The 19,514-nt window shown below is 40.0% G+C and overlaps 1 protein-coding gene across 8 annotated transcripts in view; it reads left to right on the plus strand.

Annotated features, from left to right (window-relative positions):
• The window catches only part of CDK6 (cyclin dependent kinase 6), a 180,068-nt gene that overhangs the window by 86,849 nt on the left and 73,705 nt on the right, over positions 1 to 19,514 (plus strand). The gene's annotated exons all lie outside the window — the stretch shown is intronic.

Consider the following 19,514-nt stretch of genomic DNA (forward strand, 5'->3'; position numbering starts at 1 on the left):
TACTTAGGACAGGAAAGGTAGGGTTGCTAAGGAAAAAAACTAAAAGTAATATACATTATATTTACATATTTTATATTATAAATTCATCCAGATCTTGTTGATAAAAAGTAATCCATTGCTACTGTTGCCCCTTTTCATCCCGAGCAGCTAATCAAAATGTTGGGCCCTGTGGATGTTCCACTTGGGAGTAGAAATTGGTGATAGGTATTTCTTTCATGCAGTTTTGTTTATGCACAAAGAATGGACAAAGTCCTGCATTTGTGAACTCAGAGGGATCAAATAGCAGGAAATAGCTTATTTTGCTCACAGTACCAAAGTCTTTTCAGCCTGCATCCCTGACCCAAAAAACCTATTACCAGCTTCTTCCAGGGTCAGATACGCTTTTTCAGGCTCTCTCTCTCCCACTTGGTCTTTTCTTACCTGTTCACATTTTCTCTGTGTCCTCTCCCAAACTCCCTATGCCTGCACCTGGTTAGAATACCCAGTTAAACCCTTCACCCACTGGTACTAGTTTCTGGACAGACTCTGTTAGGCTTTGTTTTAGGTTTGGCCCCTTAACTGTCTCTTAGTACAACTGATTTAAATGGGGGATGCAGTGTGGTAGCCATGTTGGTCCCAGGATATGAGATGGGTGAGGTAATATCTTTTATTGGACCAGCTTCTGTTGGTGAGAGAGACAAGCTTTTTAGTTTAAACAAAGCTCTTCTTCAGGACAGAAGTTGGTCCAATAAAATATATTACTCTTCACCTGCCCGATCTCTCTTAAATGGGGGAGTCGTTCACACATCAGTTTAAAGAGATTTTAACTCCGCCTATAACAAGATTTCACCCAGCCCATATCAGTACAATTGTTAACTGCAAGAGAGAGCCCTACCACATTTGTAAAGCATGACAGAATGTTAGTTTGGTTTCCTGCTTCAGCATGAATGAAGACAGGAAGAAACAGAAAATCATATCAACATGTTATTAAACAGAGGGAAGTATCTTCTGCACTACAGACATGTGCAGACTGGCAAGTCACTGTGCTGTTTTGTTTTTTCATTGCCTATGGAACGTCTCTTAAGGATTGATCCAAAGTCCTCTGAAGACAATAGGAATCTTTCCACTGACTTCAGTGGGCACTGGATCAGACTCTTGGAAGTATTAAAGAAAGGAGGGGGGTGAGGGTGATAGGTTCTCCTTGAACTTGCAATAACTGCTTATATGTCAATCAGAAACAGTCACAGCCCCAATATCTCTTTCCACTGAACCATAAATGGAAACTGCATCCATCTGAAATTGTGGGGAGTTGCCAGTAGGTTTTTTAAAATAGTCTATAAAAGAAGGAAAAAGCCATGTACTAAGCTAATCAAGGATTCTTCTGTAGTCATGAACTCTGCCAGAGGAACAGAAGCAAGGGATCAGAAGCCCAAGGAACAGAGCTCATTTGCTAAGGCAAGAATGCATTGAAACCTGCCTGTATTAGCCCATTGTCAGCACTCCTGGGTGAAATAGAAAGAGGTGACATTTAATATTTGGTTTGTCCAGACTGCTAAAATGGGTGGTGTTAAAAACTCATTAGCTAATATGTATTTACATGGCTTTAAACACGATTCAGCCCTTACTGTAGACAAAGGGTCTGTCTAGATTAGGAGCTTGTCTACACATAAAAATTGTACCACTTTTACTATATTTATATTGTTAATGTGGCACAGTCCCTCTAGAGTGGATACTATTGTACCAGTATAAAAGTGCTTATACCAGTATAGCTTATTTCTGGGAAGAAGAATAAGCTATACCATTATATGCTGGTATAATGATGTCCACACTAGGGCTTCTACTGGTATAATTATTTTGGTAAATCATATCCCTCACTCAAATAGTGATACTGATACAACTTCAAAATATAGAACAGGCCTAACGTAATTGGAAACACTCCTTAGCACCGAGCATAGATGTTGTTTAGTGCCTTTAAAATCACGTTGGCTGATTATGCTATAACCTAGTGGGGAGCCTCGTTTATAACATGACCATCTAACATGATTTTAAACATCACTGTCTTTGTCTAAACTAGGTAATAAATGGTGTTTGATACACATTTCTTAATACATGTTAGCTAACACATTTTAGTCTAGATGATGGACTTTATCTGTGTTTCAGTGATGTGGTATGTCATTTGTTATGCATTGTTTCTTCCATTAAAATTCAGGACATGAATAAAACTTTTAACCCCCTCCCCCTCCTACCCCCTGATCTTCTATTGACTTCAGTGGAACCAAGATGTGGCCTGAAGTTTCAGTCTTTGAGGGGAGTTTTCCTTTCTCTAATGGTAAAATATGGTAACCAAGAACCCTACACTGTAGGGGTATGGTTTGGAATACCGTACATAAAAGCAATACCATGCACAGTCAGATGATAGAAGTACATTGTAGGAGCTATCACTCTGATCCAGTGACATGAGAGCTCTGCATCATTTCCTTCAGCAGAGAGCTTACAGCAAGATAAGCTACAAGAATCATCTTTTGAGGTATCAAATCAGTCCCAAGATACATCTACATTCTTTGGTCACAAAGGAACTCTTCAGATGGACAAAAAGAGCTTGCCATGAAAGTAATCCAGTAAAAAGAACTGGCGCAGCCCTAGTTCATTGGGTGCCGCAAATGAGTAACTTCAAAGCAGTTTTTCAGTGGTAGCCAGTTACTTACACAATGCTAAAGAATTCTTCTGGCAGGTCAGTCCCCTGGGCATTGGGCTGTCATTTAAAGAAGAAATCTCTTGATACCTCCTCCAGTAAATGAATAAAACATTCAGGATAACATAACACATGTTTAGGGGGCAGAACACTAGTCCCAGCTGTGGTCAAACCAAGAAGTTATACAGATCTGAAATAACAGCACTAGAAAGAATCATGTTTGGTCTTTTTTTTGGATGCGGAAGAATGAATCAGCCTTTCAGTTTCACATTAAATTAGATTGTCTTGCTGTTGGTCTTGGCTCTTGGGAGCCTTTTGAATAGGCTTTGTGATAACAAGAGATGTAGCGAGGGTTGAAGAGAGAAGAGGGGTTGATATGGTTATGTAATTTTAGAGTTAAATGGATAAGTAAATGAGCTGTCGCTTTTCTCTGTAGTTCAGAAAAATGGACACTAAATTCTAGTGTAGGCGAACGTGCCCTATACAGAGGGACAGGTGTCTATTAGGATCCACAAATGAAAATGCTAGGGGCTACATTATAAAGAAAAAATAGGCCAGTCAGTATTCAGAATCTGGTAATATGCCTCTTTGTTGCCAGCTGATTGCCTAAATATCTATGAATTGCTGGGTATCAGAAAGCAAAGTGAGATGAGCACATCCAATTGTGATCACAGTGTCTAGCCCGAGCTGCGAATGTAAAGATTTTAAATCGTGACCTAACTCCAAAAAAATGAAGCAAAACTGGCAAGAAACTAGTGTTTGTAAAACACTCGTAGTAGCCTTTTTGAAAACGTGTGGCTTAGATTAGCTGGCAGAGCTGCTGACTTTTTTCCTCCCTAAAATGCAAACAAAATTGTTTCATTTTGCTTTTTTCCTTTAAAAAAATCTTATTTTCAGATTTGCTCAAAGTAAGAGGGGAAAAAAATCAGTTTCTCTGCTAATGCACTAAATTGTTTATACTGGGATCAGCTGAAGAGATTGAGAATTTTTAAAAACCCAACTCTCACTTTCAGTGAACATTTTCAGATTATGCTAGCGTTTTATTTGAGTGTTTCTTCAGGATAAAGATTTTCCATCCATTTCCTGGCAGTCATTTCAGCACAAATGGTTTACAAGTCACATCATGCAGCAACTTGGATTTCATTTTGTTGGTATAGTGGCAAGGGAGCATAAAATAATTTTCACTAACTGGGCTTACTTTGTACAAATAAATATATAAATTAGTTACAGCAACAAAAATAATAACAAAAAAGATAGAAAATATCCCATTCCAAAGAGGAATGAGTGCTTCTCTGTTTTCTACCCAATACTGCATTGTAAGATGCTAATAAATACCACCTGTTTAGTAAATAATATGAGTGCAAGCTCTCATCTGAACCAATATATGATTTTGGAGACTGGACACAATAAGGGCAAAGGAGAGTTTCTTTTTCTTTTGGTTCCTTGTTTTTTTGGCCGCCTCATCCTGGTGCTCTGTTTCCCCTGAAAGCCATACAGATATCATTATATACTGCACCCTGTGGACTCCTCTCACACAAAACACATAAGTAGACCCACTGCAGTTAAATTAGGCACATGCTTAACTAGCTTGCTGAATTACAGCTGAAATCTGGGCTCTGAGAAAGGAGGATTCCTAGGTGATTCTACCTTCATTTATTTTTCTCTCCTGTAGCCCAGGCAGACAAACATACTTTTTAGACCCCGTGATTGTTGTTTGTCTGAGATGACTGTCGTCTTGTATTTTGTTGAAGAATGTAAAACTTCTTACCACTGACATATGGGAGCTAGTGTTGCAGAGCTCTTTGTCGCTCGAAAGCTTGTCTCTTTCATGTTGGTCCAATAAAAGACATTCCCTCGCCCACTCTAATGGTTCTCGCAGTCATAGCTTTTGTGAGGAGATACCTAATCTTGAACTCAGAGCTCCAGTTCTGTAGCTCATAGCACTTTTCTCTAATCCACCCGGTTGGCCCTCAAAAGGAAAATGAGTCACAGATGAATGTCCAGAGACTCAAAATATGTGCTGTTTGAATTCTGGAGTGCTGTCGAAAGATTGTGTTTACCCAGGAATGCAGTATGATTGTAACTGGTTGCTTATCTAAAGTTGTTGTGTGTTTTCCCCCCAAAATCTGGGATAATCAACAGTCCTGTAAAGGCAAGACTCTCAGTTTCACCCAGGAGAAGATTTTAAATTGTATCGTGTGTAGTTATCTCAGATTTTCCAGAACTAAATGGCTGAAATCACAGTGCCAGTTGGAAGGATAATCTGGTATATGTTATACTTTTTTCTTCATAGTACAGTATCTTCATCTTTAGCAATAAGGTAATTACCTAATTAACCCCCAAAGCAGCTGGTTTCTTTTCTGGTTTCCTTTCCTTACAAAAATTAATTCTACTTATTGCTTTCCTCTTCAACATCCATGATATTTGCCCAAGTATGAAGGATCCGCTTTACAGCCCTGCTATACCCTTTACAGATTAGGGGTGCAGGCACAGAGGCTGTGCAGGGAACTCTCTCCCTGTCTGTCCTGAGGGTGCTCTGAGCTGGCTTTGAATAGGCAGGTTGAAGAGGGAAACATTGGGAGATGACCAAAAGAAGAGCTACTGGATCCATGTTTTCACAGATTCAGCAGTCTAAAATCCCTGCAGAGGTTGCGTCATCCGTTATGCTAGCATAGTTAGTTGCCAATGGATGCTATTTGGTTTAAGCTGCAGTCACACAGCTGGCCCACAGGCTGAAGGGTTGAATTCAGTCCTCCCTCCCTACCACTATAGAGTTCTCCAGAAAAAAACCTGTAACTCAGGTTTTGTCCAGGAAGAGTTAATTTCTCATTGTGCAGATACAGGGCAGCTGAAGGAATCTGGAATGCGTCCTCTTAAACATTGCCCAGGGAGGTTCTTTCCATTGCATGCACTTGATAATGAGAAATATATTGAGTGATGTATCTCCAGAGGCTTTTTAAGAATAAAAATCATTTTCAGTAAGATGATATCAAAACTTCTGGCTGATACTTCAAAATAATCTGAGATATATAGCTAGATTAAGTAAACTCATGTTGGCTGTTGTGCATCATGTGGCTTGGGTCTGTACACAAAAGATAATTTATTTAGCGTGTGCATAGTCGTCTAGCCAAGTGATGGCATCCTCAGTGGCGTGATGCAGTTCTTCTTGGAAACCACTGAACCTAGTCAACAGGCATTCATCGACAATGTGCGTCGTCATCTGTGTTGTGCCGCAGCTGCACAAAGGGCTGTCACAAAGGCCCCAGCGATACTGGTTGGCTGCACAGAGACCTTGCCCAGTCCGGACAATGGGGCAGGTCAAAACCAGATGGGCAAATTGTGGGGTCTGTGATGAGGGACTGGTTGGGGATTATAACAGATATCCATTCTTCTCGCCAGAGTGTTTCTGCCCATCATCTGTGGCAGATGAGACCATAATGGGCGACGTGATGGCATACATGCAGTTGGTGGTTTAAAAAGGTCATTGTGCAGTGGCAGGCTTGAGTTGGCATGTACTTTCTTCAGTAACTTGCCAGTGGCAATCTCTCATCTAATATGAGGAGGAGCAATATTTTTCAGAACTGGAAGCCATGGGAGTGGAGTTAGATGCAGGGTGCTGGAGACGATGCGCATGGTGGCATGTAACTGCGTATCCACCAGTTTGGTGTGTGACGATTGACTCCAAACTGGTGCACAGTACTCCGTCACCGAATACGAGGTGGCAAGAGCTGACGTCCACAAAGTTGGAGCACGAGCACCCCATGACGAACCTGCCAGTTTGCTAAGAAGATTGTTGCGCGTCTTAACTTGAGCTGCTGTCTTTTTCAGGTGGGCATGGTAACTCAGTGTGCGGTCTAAGGTCACACCTAGATAGACCGGTCCTACTTCATGCTTCTCCTTCACAAAAGATAATGAAAAGAATAGATTGTTCAGGTCAGTGACAGTTTTATCTAAGGCTGATACAGTGATATATAATAATAACGTAGATATACCTATATCCTAGAAATGGAAGGGACCCTGAAGGGTCATTGAGTTCAGCCCCCTGCCTTCACTAGGAGGACCAAGTACTGATTTTTGCCCCAGATTCCTAAGTGGCCCCCTCAAGGACTGAGGTCACAAACCCTGGGTTTAGCAGGTCAATGCTCAAACCACTGAGCTATCCCTCCCCCACACACAAATATGTAAACAATTTTGTTAAAAGAGTGTTATTTAGGTTGAAAAGTCAAGCACGCAAGAGCTAGGAAATGCTAGAATAAAGGTTGCATTTGCTCATATGCATTATGACAGTCTTCCCCAAAATCACATAGGAAGTGCCTACAGTTTCAAACATGACTAGAGATTTTGGGTGCCCAAGTTGAAAATCTTAAAGAATTTGAAATTTGGCAGAGGGCCAATTGTGTATATACAGAAAGAGAAAAAATACATAAACACGAGAGAGAGAAAATATTGTGATAGGCCAGTAATTTCAGAAATGGGCCCTAAAATTAGTCTCCTGAGTCCATATTTAGGAACCTAAAATAAGTGGCCTAATTTTGAAAAGCAGCAGCTTTTCAAAACGCAGCAGCTCCCACTTAATTTTTAAAATCTGGGCCATAATTGTTGTTACTGCTTTAGGATCTTAAAGTTTGTTAGTTTATTTGAGGTTTTGGGGGGAAAAATTCGAGCATCTTTACCAAATACATTTTCAAACAAAATATCTGACATATTTTTAATTCCCTACCTGCCAAGACCTTGGTTCAGGGTCCTATGCTTCTATTCCATTACAGCTGATACCACCGCTAACCCTGAAAGCCATCTAAGGAATGCGGAGAATGCAGCTCTCTGCTCTGATTCAGTCCCAGGTTTATCTTGAAATGTAAAAAGCCTTTCAGTTAGCCTTTCATAGAAAGTGAATTACTTGACAGTAAACAAGCAAACTGGCTCTATGTGAGAATATGTGCTATGTCAACAAAATTGCTGCATGGAAGCTGGAGCTAATAGGAGATATGGACTATGATCACTGGGCTTCTCCACACTGACTTGGGTATTTTTGCATTAGCGTGCTGCACCAATGCAAACCTGTAGTGTAAATGCACTGCACTAGTGTAAAAAAGTCTTATCCCAATGCAGCCCACCCTGGGTTAGTAAGCAGCCCAATGCACCTACACTTGTGAAAAAAAGTATCTGGTATAGGCAAGCCTCAGACACTGGTCCAAAAGTAAAGTTGTAATGAAATATTCTTTGCTTTCCTTCCCCCACCCCCACTTCATTTTCTTTCTTTCACTGGTAAGGACATAAAATCAGAGATTTTTTTAAAATTGTTACTAATGGTACCAGGATTGATTTATGTTTTTTCACATTGTTCTTCTAACATGTAATCCCTGTTGAAAGAATGGGAGTCTGTGTTAACCTAGCTGGAAAAGATGTATAAACTCAGGATATTGTATTTTCGTCTCTTTACTATAAAAAATAGCTCTGCTGTTGTGTGGCCTGTCTTTTTACTGTACTGTTTTCTGTTATGAAACTGTTGTGCTGTCCAGTTATTTAAAACTGTTCTATACAAATTGTTTTTATGTTGTTTTAAATTGCTTTACATCTAGTTTAAGATGTAAACGACTGGTTTTTGAGGTGGTTGAAATTATAAAAGCAATATGATTATTTGTCAGGCTCTCAAACTGTGTAATTATAAAACTGTTTCCACATAATTCTAAACCCATTCCTAAAACACTAAAATAACCCTAGCAGCCAGCAGTCATGCTGCCTCAGGTTGTGATCTTATCAGAGCTATTAAGATAAGCAGGGTTGGGCCTAGTTGGTACTTGGATTGGAGACGTCAAATTGTTACAGGAAGTGATGTTGGTGAGTCATTTAAATTGCATTCTTCCATCTGAATCAGTGCTACACCAGAATTCCCACATGGTGCTAGGGGGCACCGTGCTACTGCAGGTGACATCTTTAGAATGGGACATAATAAAATTGAGGTTCCGGCACCTTTTGCAAGAGTAGAGGAGGTAGCCCTAATTTTTCTAGGCCCTGGCCAAATTCCGGCTTCAGAATTTACTTCCTAACTGAAATTCCCTGCTGTAGTTTCAGTTGGAGAAATTATGCTCACTCATCTAAAATGTAGATGTGTAGTGTTGCTGGTGGGGAATGGCTAACAGCTTCAGTTTAATGGAATCAATAGATGGTAGGAGTGGAAGAGATCTGGCTATGTGGACTCTCTCCTCCGGCCCTATGCTACCAGCACTCCCAGCTATCTTCGAGACACCACTGACTTCCTGAGGAAACTACAATCCATCGGTGATCTTCCAGAAAACACCATTCTGGCCACTATGGACGTGGAAGCCCTCTACACTAACATTCCACACAAAGATGGACTACAAGCCATCAGGAACAGTATCCCCGATAATATCACGGCTAACCTGGTGGCTGAACTTTGTGACTTTGTCCTCACCCACAACTATTTCACATTTGGGGACAATATATATCTTCAAGTCAGCGGCACTGCTATGGGTACCCGCATGGCCCCTCAGTATGCCAACATCTTTATGGCTGACTTAGAACAACGCTTCCTTAGCTCTTGTTCCCTAACGCCCCTACTCTACTTGCGCTACATTGATGACATCTTCATCATCTGGACTCATGGAAAAGAAACCCTCGAGGAATTCCACCGTGATTTTAACAATTTCCATCCCACCATCAACCTCAGCCTAGACCAATCCACACAAGCGGTCCATTTCCTAGACACTACTGTGCTAATAAACGATGGTCACATAAATACCACCCTATACCGGAAACCCACTGACCGCTATACTTACTTACATGCCTCCAGCTTCCATCCCGGGCACACCACACGATCCATTGTCTACAGCCAAGCTCTAAGATACAACCGTATTTGCTCCAATCCCTCAGACAGAGATAAACACCTACAAGATCTCTATCAAGCATTCTTAAAACTACAATACCCACCTGCTGAAGTGAAAAAACAGATTGACAGAGCCAGAAGAGTACCCAGAAGCCACCTACTACAGGACAGGCCTAAAAAAGAAAATAACAGAACGCCACTAGCCATCACCTACAGCCCCCAACTAAAACCTCTCCAGCGCATCATCAAGGATTTACAACCTATCCTTAAAGATGATCCCTCACTCTCACAGATCTTGGGAGACAGGCCAGTCCTCGCTTATAGACAGCCTCCCAACCTGAAGCAAATACTCACCAGCAACCGCACACCATACAACATAAACACTAACCCAGGAACCTATCCTTGCAACAAAGCCCGATGCCAGCTCTGTCCACATATCCATTCCAGTGACACCATCATAGGACCTAATCACATCAGGCACGCCATCAGGGGCTCGTACACCTGCACATCTACCAACGTGATATATGCCATCATGTGCCAGCAATGCCCCTCTGCCATGTACATTGGCCAAACTGGACAGTCTCTACGCAAAAGAATAAATGGACACAAATCTGACATCAGGAATCATAACATTCAAAAACCAGTGGGAGAAACACTTCAACCTCTCTAACCACTCAGTGACAGACTTGAAGGTGGCAATTTTGCAACAAAAAAAACTTCAAAAACAGACTCCAAAGAGAAACTGCTGAACTCGAATTAATATGCAAACTAGACACAATTACCTGTGGTCTAAACAAAGACTGGGAATGGTTGGGTCATTACATTAATTGAATCTATTTCCCTATGTTAAGTTCTCCTCACACCTTCTATGGGCCATCTTAATTATCACTTCAAACAGTTTTTTTCCTCCTGCTGACGATAGCTCATCTCAATTGATTAGACTCTGCCTGTTGGTATGCATACTTCCACCTTTTCATGTTCTCTGTATGTATAAATATCTCCTGTCTGTGTGTTCCATTCTATGCATCCGAAGAAGTGAGCTGTAGCTCACGAAAGCTCATGCTTCAATAAATTTGTTAGTCTTTAAGGTGCCACAAGTACTCCTGTTCTTTTTGCAGTCCATCTCTGTGTCAGTGCAAGATTGTTGTTTATTATATATTGTCTAGTGTTGTTTTGTCACATTTTAGCTGTATATACGCCAAGCAACAGGACTTCCATCGATTCCATTGGGAGACTATTCTGAAGCGTTATACATCTCACTTTCAGAAAGTTTTCCTGATATCCAACCTATATTTTCCCATTCTTAATTTCATCCCATTTTCCTCTGTTTATTGTGGTTGCCCATCTGTCAGTCAGTAGCACAGGTCCAGGGCCTTGCAGGTCAGCTTCCAGTGGAGGAGAAATCAGTGACATGGATCTGGATAGTGTGACGGGTTTAATTTACACACGTGCACCAGTCCTTGAACAACCTTTGAATCAAGCCTCTTTTGTCTGAATTTACATATGCTATTCAGAGGTAGAGGTAGAAGATCCAATATTTGAGTGAGTGGTTTTGATTTAATGGTTCATCACATTAGCTGCAGTGGAGTAGAAGCATAGATAGCAGAGCCAGAGCTTGGAAAGAGCTATACTCCTTCATAACTTACAGTAAAAAATAAATTGCTTGTTCCATTCCTCTCATATTGTCAATTATACATACAGTGGTGGCCTGAACAGGTTTTGTGGCATTGCAGTGAAGAGGCCTCATATTTGCTTTCAACAGAAACCTCTAAAAACCACCAACACACACCCAATAAATCTAGACAATAGTGTTACAAAAAAATGTAACATGAATAAACCTAAAAGACCACCAGTCACAGTATCTCCTTTGAACAGAAATGGTTCTCTGGTGCCGTGGAGTCTTGGCAGCAGTCGCCACAGTAGCGCACATTCTACTTTTATTTTATTAAAATGCAAAATTGCATGTTTTCTGTAGTTAACAATGGAGTTGTTTGTTTTGTTTTAGTTTCATTTTCACTTTCACAATTAAGGGAAAGGGCTTGCCACAGGAATAATGCAGGAGCACTGGTATTAGTGGGATGTATTTCTTTGGGAATTCTGAGGCTTGAGATGTTCAAAACAAACATTTGATTTTTTTAAAAATCCACATGGCATGAACAAGATGCATCTTCTGTTAGTACAAGATTCATTCATTTCACCTTTGTGAATGAAATTTCACGAGTTTCAAGTTTTACTTTAATTAAAAAATGATTAATTCTACAGCAAGCCACCACATAGCGTGTATGTGTATAATTACATCACATCTATGTATAAAATTAATCAAATGACTGACCCTCCATGTTGTTCAAAATAGAAGTCATTAATTTAACTCACTTGTTTAACTCTTTCATAAGTAGATAGTGCTGCAATTTTGTCTTTGGACTAAAACCAGTTTTACAATAATACTGTTGTGCTAGAGGTTGGCTAGAAACATTGTTGAACCTGGTGAGTGTTACAGCAGCCCATCATTCAAGATAAATTATAAAAAGCAGTTAAGCCCCTTTATGGTCTAGATAGCTGAAACAATAAGAGCCACTGTCCAAGACACAGGCCATATGCAAAGCTGTCTGAGCTCTGTGGGCAGAGGGGTTTGACAGATGTTTGAATGCAAATGCAGGTGACTGACTGACTGACTGTTTGAGGGTACTGTATGTGTGTATGAGAGAAGCAGGGAAACGCAACAGAAAAAGAGAGAGAAGATAGCCCCAGAGACAGCCACAGAATTATTTGTAGCATCACCCCGAGGAAAAGCTGAGAGAGATAGAGCTTTTGGGTTTAGCGCTATCTGGAAAGACTATTGGAACTATGAGCAAAACACCTATTGGATTCCCACTGTGTTCAGGAAAACAGGACTTTATGTGCACATTCTTTATAAATATACCAGACTGAATCCAAGAGATACCCGACTCAGCCAGTATTTAGGATCTTGATGACAAACTGCTCAGGCTGGAAGAGGTAACCATACTATAGGTTGAAGGATATTCTGTTTTTAGAAGGTATAGTATATTCTTTCTCTGTATATACAGTTAACTGAGCCAAAGTATTGTACATCACATTCAACTAAAAGTTATAGACTCATAAGTTAAGGCTAAGATTAGGTCACGGGTATTTTTAGTACAAGTCATGGACAGGTCATGGGCAATAAATAAAAAGTTCAAGCCCCTGCCCTGTCCATAAGTTATACTAAAAATACCCCTAACTAAATCTTAGGTGCTGGGGGGAGGAGGGGGGAGATGCTCCTGCGGACACTGCTGCTCTGGGTGGGCATGGGGGCACTCTGGGCCCCGCCATTGCTGGAGTGGGGTGGCTGGGGCCCTGCCGATGATGCTACTGGACAGGGGGGCAATGGCCGGGGACTCACCACTGCTGCTGCTCCGGGAGGGTGGGGCAGTGGCCCAGGACCTGCCACCGCTGCTGCTCCGGGGGTAGGGGCAGGGCACCGCTGCCACTGCTACTGGTGGGGGAGAGGGGAGGTTGGCCTGGGGCCCCGCTGCTGCTGCTGCAGCAGCTCTGGGTGCGGGTGGCCCGGGGCCCCACTGCTGCTGCTCCTGGACCTCTGCTCCGGGGCAGCACCTGGGACTGGCTGCCCGACCAGCTGCTGCAGAAGACAGTGATCTCCGTGAAAGACTCACAGTCTTAGGGCTTGGCTACACTTACAAATTTGCAGTGCTGCAGCAGGGTGTGAAAACACACCCTCTCCAGCGCTGCAAATTGCGGCGCTGCAAAGCGCCAGTGTAGTCAAAGCCCCAGCGCTGGGAGCGCGGCTCCCAGCGCTGTCCGTTATTCCCCACAGGGAGGTGGAGTACGGACAGCGCTGGGAGAGCTTTCTCCCAGCGCTGGCGCTTTGACTACACTTAGCGCTTCAAAGTGCTGCCGCGGCAGCGCTTTGAAGTGTAAGTGTAGCCAAAGCCTTAGTTATATAGTTTAGGTGTTTTTGATAGATTGATGAATCTGGGAGACTCTTTGATATATTACTATGAAAAGAAGATATGAGCTTGGAAGCAGTAGGCACAATTGAATGTTGTCAGGGGTCATCATGTTTAGCGTACATCCAGGAAGTATCTCAGAGCACCAGTCAACTGAAAATTTCGGAAGTGATGTGATGTCATCCAAATACCACTATAGGACAGTACTTCTGGAGAGGATGAGAAAACAATAGAACTGTGTCCACTGGCTTGATGGACAGGAACCAAAATATCTCTCAGTCATCCCATATGTTCCTTCAAGATGGCTACAGTTTTGTCATATTAGTTTGGTATGTTTAACTAATCTGTAGTTAGAAATAACAAAGGGGATTCTAGGACTACATCTTGAAATACCAGCATCACCATACTGGAATAAGTGCTAATATTTATCTTTTCACTTTTACTTCAGTCAAAGCTGATAAACAGCATGGAAAAGATAAACCATTTATGTTATTCACTTTGGCATGCTGGCATGGGCACTTTGTAGGAGGAGATGAACGGTCTTCTTTTGGTTTGTTCCAACACTTGGAGATCAGTAGTTTTTCATGAAAAGATATATATATAGGCCCTTTTGCCTGGAAAACAATTAACTCTGGCCTTTTCTGGCACTGCTTTTTATTATTCAGTGAAACTTAGCTCTCAAAGTGCTGGTGATGGGGCATGACTTGAACTGTATACTAGAGCTGATCGAACATTTTCAATATATTTGAAAATTTTACAGGAAAAATTCTGAACATTTTTGGTGAGAATTTTTTCTGCGTCTTTTGACCAACTCTGGTTAGACAGAACATCACTTTTTTATGTACGCTAAATAAAATATTTTGGGGAAAATAAAATCTGTAGCATTAGATATAATTCTATCCTTTGTATAATATGCAGGCATTAGATGATGACAATGCAGTTATGGATACATGTACTTCTGTTACCACTGCTGTAATTTCAGTGGCACCACATCCTATGTAAGAGAGAAGTTGGAAGGCTGAGAGTTTAGGAGTTCTTTGGAACCATATTTATTTGGAGATAGATTTGGTTAGTTATTTTTATGTGCTGAGTTTCATCTTGCATTTGAAAGGACAAAACCAAGCTCCTTAAAATCAACTTTGAAATTAGGAAGAATGCTAGAAAATTTAAATATCCTGATTTGCTATTTAGGGTTAATCTAGGTGCCTTGTTTACATTAAGAACAAATATAATTTGAAACATGCTCTTAGGGTATCATTTAAACAGAGGGGATCAGAGATAGATACTTATTTTTCTTAATGTAATGGTATTTTGCTTTTATTTTGTTTACATATGTATATTCAGGCTTTGTAAAATCAAAAACACCTTTGGAAATGTAGTTGCTTGAAAGTGCTTTATGGGCTTGCTTTTTTTTTTTTTTTTTAATTGCTATTGCCGTAGCCATAAAGGCCAAATCCCTCAGCTGGCATAAATCAGCATAGTTCCATTGGCTGTGCCAGTTTACACAGACTGCAGGATCTGGCCTTTAAGTCAAATGTAAGCACTTTGTGCTTGCTTTACTTTTACTTCAGCAGTTGAAATTTGTACTTAAAGATGTCCTTTCTTTCTTTTATTGTCTCCCACTAGTAGCTTTTTGAAAGGATTCTGTTGCTTTGAAATGCATGGGACTGTTTTAAGTTAATGGATTCATGACTGGCAAGTTTCAGCACAACAAAGACATGGGTAGTTTTAAGTAATTTGTGACATTAAACAGTATCTGCACCTTATGTAATTTAAACACTAGAAGAAAAATAAGGAGGGGCCTGTGCATGGTATCAGTTCTTGTGGGAAAATATGCTTCAGTGACTTACTGGCACTGGTTTTGGAATGTGGTATTTAAAAGTACCTTTTTACAGTGGGAAAGAATTTGGTCAAGAGTAAACAGGCTGACCTTGTTAAATGGACCAAAGTCTGTACATAACCTAGTTCCAGAAAACTAGTTTTTACCAGTCTATTTAAAAAAAAAAAGTTGTAATAAATGTGACTAGACTTTCTGGGGGTGGGGCGGGGGTGGGGGGAATTTTGTGTACAGTGTAGAGCCAAAATAATTCCTATTAAATTATAGACCTTTCTAGGTCACTGGAATTTGGCCATATGCTATAAAAATTATTTGTACTGTTATTTATGACACACTGCAAGCCGTGTCATATACAGTAGCCAGATGGACCCATGTCACTTTAGGAATGAGTGAACAATTTTCAACACAAATAAAAGCTGTGTGTGTCAAAAACTGAAAATTTAAATACAAATGGATTTGCAGTAAAAATGAATTTAGCTTATAGGCTTTATTTTAATTACAAAACTCGGTATCCTCATTATCCTCATCATTGTGTTCATAGAGAGTAGTTAGATTTACAAGCCTCTCTTTACTATGTCTTTAGATCATACAAAGTTATCACACAAGGGATAAGGAACAGGAACAAGTTCATTTGTGGATTAATTTTTAGCGTTTAGAGTTTCCTGAAGATTTTGCTCAAGATGAATTGAAGCACCAATACTGATGTTCAGGTATGAAATCATAGCTCCAATGAAATCAGTGGTAAAACCACCATTAGCTTTAGTGGAGCCAAGATTTCACCCCAGGTTTTCATGTGCTGCCTGTAAAATATGGACACCCTCTGTGGTCAGATATTCAACCTTGCTCTAGAGGTAATGACCTTCAGAAACAAATATTCATATTAATGTCCTATCCAGTTCAGGAACTTTTACCACAGAATTCTCACAGCCACTTCATAGAACGCAGTCCTTTTTTCCCCCGCAGTGTTAAGACAACAGAGTCAAGGTAACACATCAGACATCCCAAGGCTTTGCATGTAATGCATTTTTAATGCATAGATGAACAAAAGGTCCTACTATATCTCAAGAATATGAAGACACTGTCCTTCTTTCCGAAGAACACCCTGCATACAACTTTAAATAATGCTGTTAACTAGCTGAGGTCCAGTAACCTAGAAATCTAAGTTATATGAAAATAAAAATGTTTGTAGTACTCGTGATTACCAGTTTAACTAGATAGAGACAGCAATGTTTACTGTAAAATTAAATTCAACTCAAGACCGTGCATAAGAGAGAGTTTGACTAGAAAAAGAACTTTAGACAAAACCAATACATTAAAGGAAAATATGCTTGTAACAGGTAAGTACAGGTTAAAAATTAAGGTAGAGTTTACTTTAGGTTTTGACAAGCTTAGATGAAAAATCTGTTGTAAACCAGAAAAGGCGGAGAATGCCTCTCTAAATGTAAACATTGTTTTCTGATTTTTATAGTCTATGTAAACATAATCTGAACTTTGCCTGAGCTTCCTGAATTCTCTCTCTCTCCTTTGTCTTTGCAACATCAGCTATATGTTTACCCTGCAGAGATTTCTGGAGGACCAAAATGGGGTGGAGTTCCCACCCTTCTGTGATCAGAATCTATATGTAGTTATTTGGATTCACCATGGCGCTGCATTACTCTAGTTTAAAACTATCATGTCCCTGACTTCCACTGGCCTATAACTGGAGTCATGGCATGAAGAATCAGACTGCTGTAGTCCACATTTACGCCCTAATGAGAGTTTGAAACTTTATTAGTAACTCACAAAAAAACAATAACATAAACCTCAGTTTGTTTTCTTCATAAATTCAGCTATTTTTATGGCCCTAATTCATGAATTCCAGTTTCTTCTCTCCAGGGAGTCATTCCCACCTCCCAGGTATTCAGGGTGGCATTAACAAGATGCACCTGCCACAATGACTCTAGGTCTTGCCTTGTTTAAGAAATTCTATTATTGTAAATAAAACTAGCAGGAAAAAGGAATAAAACTCCCTTTGAAACTGTTAAATCCATACTAAACTAAGGAAACTACTAAATTAATGGGAAAATAGGCAAATACTAAGGCTGCATATTTAAAAAACACAAAGTCAAGCAATATAAATGTTGAGGTTCCAAGGATGCTATCTCATCCGATTTGCACTTGTGGTATGTTTAGTGAATACTTTGAAAGGGACTCTGCCAACTTTAAAAATATCACACTTCTGTGAACATGTTTTACCTATCATTGTTAAAGATAACACCTAAGATTACCCTAACTGACAGAGATTAGAAATACATTTCCACTGTTATTTCAGTTCATTTATATTGTGCATTGTCAGTTTGACTGTTTCCCTTATTGTTTGTGCGAGCATTTCACACAGCAGGGAGTGAAAGAAAAGCATTGTTTAAAATAGGAAGATATGATTGTAGAACCATAAAAATTAGCAGGTGAACTCAGGGAAAGGCAAAGTACCTGAGACTAATTGTAATCTGTGTTTAAAAATTAGATTTCGACTTGAATGTGTGTGCCTTCACTAACGTCATAAGCAGTGGTAATAAATTAAACGACACATTTAATAAATAAAACAGGAATAGAAAATAGTTCATATTTTAAGTGTAGTATCCCTGGTGATTGATTAATATTGATTTTGGACCTTTACATTTTTTACTTTCAGATGTTTACCTTAATATTGCTTTGACATGGGTTTTTTAATTTAATTGTATTTTATTTTATTTTAATTTAATTTTTTTTAAATGTTAGAGGAAAAAATCAAGACCATTTAAATTAAACAAACAAAATGGGAGGATGAGTGGGTCATGTGAAACTAGAAACCACTGTGATCTTTGTACAATCAGCATCTTGGGTTTGTTTTCCCTTTAAATGTTACTGCAGTCAAATCTCCATGACAGAGAAGCTATCATCTTGTGCGTTGGGTGAAAAGGTCTCACATTATATTTCTAGTAGTATGAATTACTGTAAGGACATAAATTGTAATTGAGCCCGGGGTCAGCTTGAGGGATGATCAGAAACCTTGTTGATTTTGACATATGGAGTCTTCACCTGCAATCACTGTACAGCATAGGTTCAGTTGCCTAGCAACTGTCCAGTCTAACTGCGCTCAGAACTTAGTCACTTTTTTTTCCAGTTGTGTATGTCGCACTATAACTATATCAGTTCGTAACAGTGAAAATATGGATAGATGGTAGTGTTAAGAACACACACAGTTTCTCTGATGATAAGGATTAGGAGTATGTGGGCAGGTGGTAGATCTGGAAGTTTGGGAACCTTTGCTTTAGTGCTTTTCTGAATTAGGGCCTCAGTGAATTTATTATTATTATTATTGTTGTTGTTTTTGTTTGTTTGTTTTACCATAGTGTCTAGAAACCCTAGTCATGGACCAGAAAGAACCCCATTGTGATAAGTGCTATACAAACTTAAATCAAGATCCTTAATTCTGTCATTTTCTACATTAGGTAAATAATATTTCAAACCTTTCAGCTCATTGTATATTTTGAACAGACATTTTAGATTTCTCACTCCTTCCTCTAACCTCTCTGATGAATTCCTGCTTTGGAGCCTGTTAATAACTACTATACCTGTTTGCCTAAAGATACTCATTCTCACTCACTTCCTCACAGTCTTCAGAGGAGAGGAGACCCCTGAGAGTTCCCTGTTTGAAGTATACAGGTCTCCTTTGCTATTTAAAAACATCCATATGCAGTTATTCATACTGCTTCTCATTCCCAGGATGTTCTTCATCATCTCAGTCATGTAAATTATGGTAAATTTAGAGCTTTTCATAAGGGTGTTCAGGATCAAAACTGGGATGATAAATGGGGAATTCTGGGATCGAGTAAGGCGCTTGGGATTGTGGGAGGAGCTGGACAGAGTTCTGTTCCTTCTTATTTAATATTAGCATACTATGCTCTGGTTAACACACACACACCTTACTGCTTCTCTCTCTGAATTCTCCTCCCACAACTCCTTAACTTCCCTGACTTCTATAATTACGGCATATTTAAAGGGACATACAGATTTCTAGTATTCTATGGACTGCAAATTGAGGGAGAAAAGAGAGCAGGGAAAAGTGGATAGGGTAAGATAGCACAGCCAACGAGAAACTGAGAGGGCATTAGAGGGAAGGGACAGTCATTGCTAGAGATGAGTGGAGGGAGAATGAGGCTCATACTGAATGCAATG

Source organism: Mauremys mutica, chromosome 2 (assembly GCF_020497125.1).
Source record: "Mauremys mutica isolate MM-2020 ecotype Southern chromosome 2, ASM2049712v1, whole genome shotgun sequence".
In the NCBI taxonomy this organism is placed as follows: Eukaryota; Metazoa; Chordata; order Testudines; family Geoemydidae; genus Mauremys; species Mauremys mutica.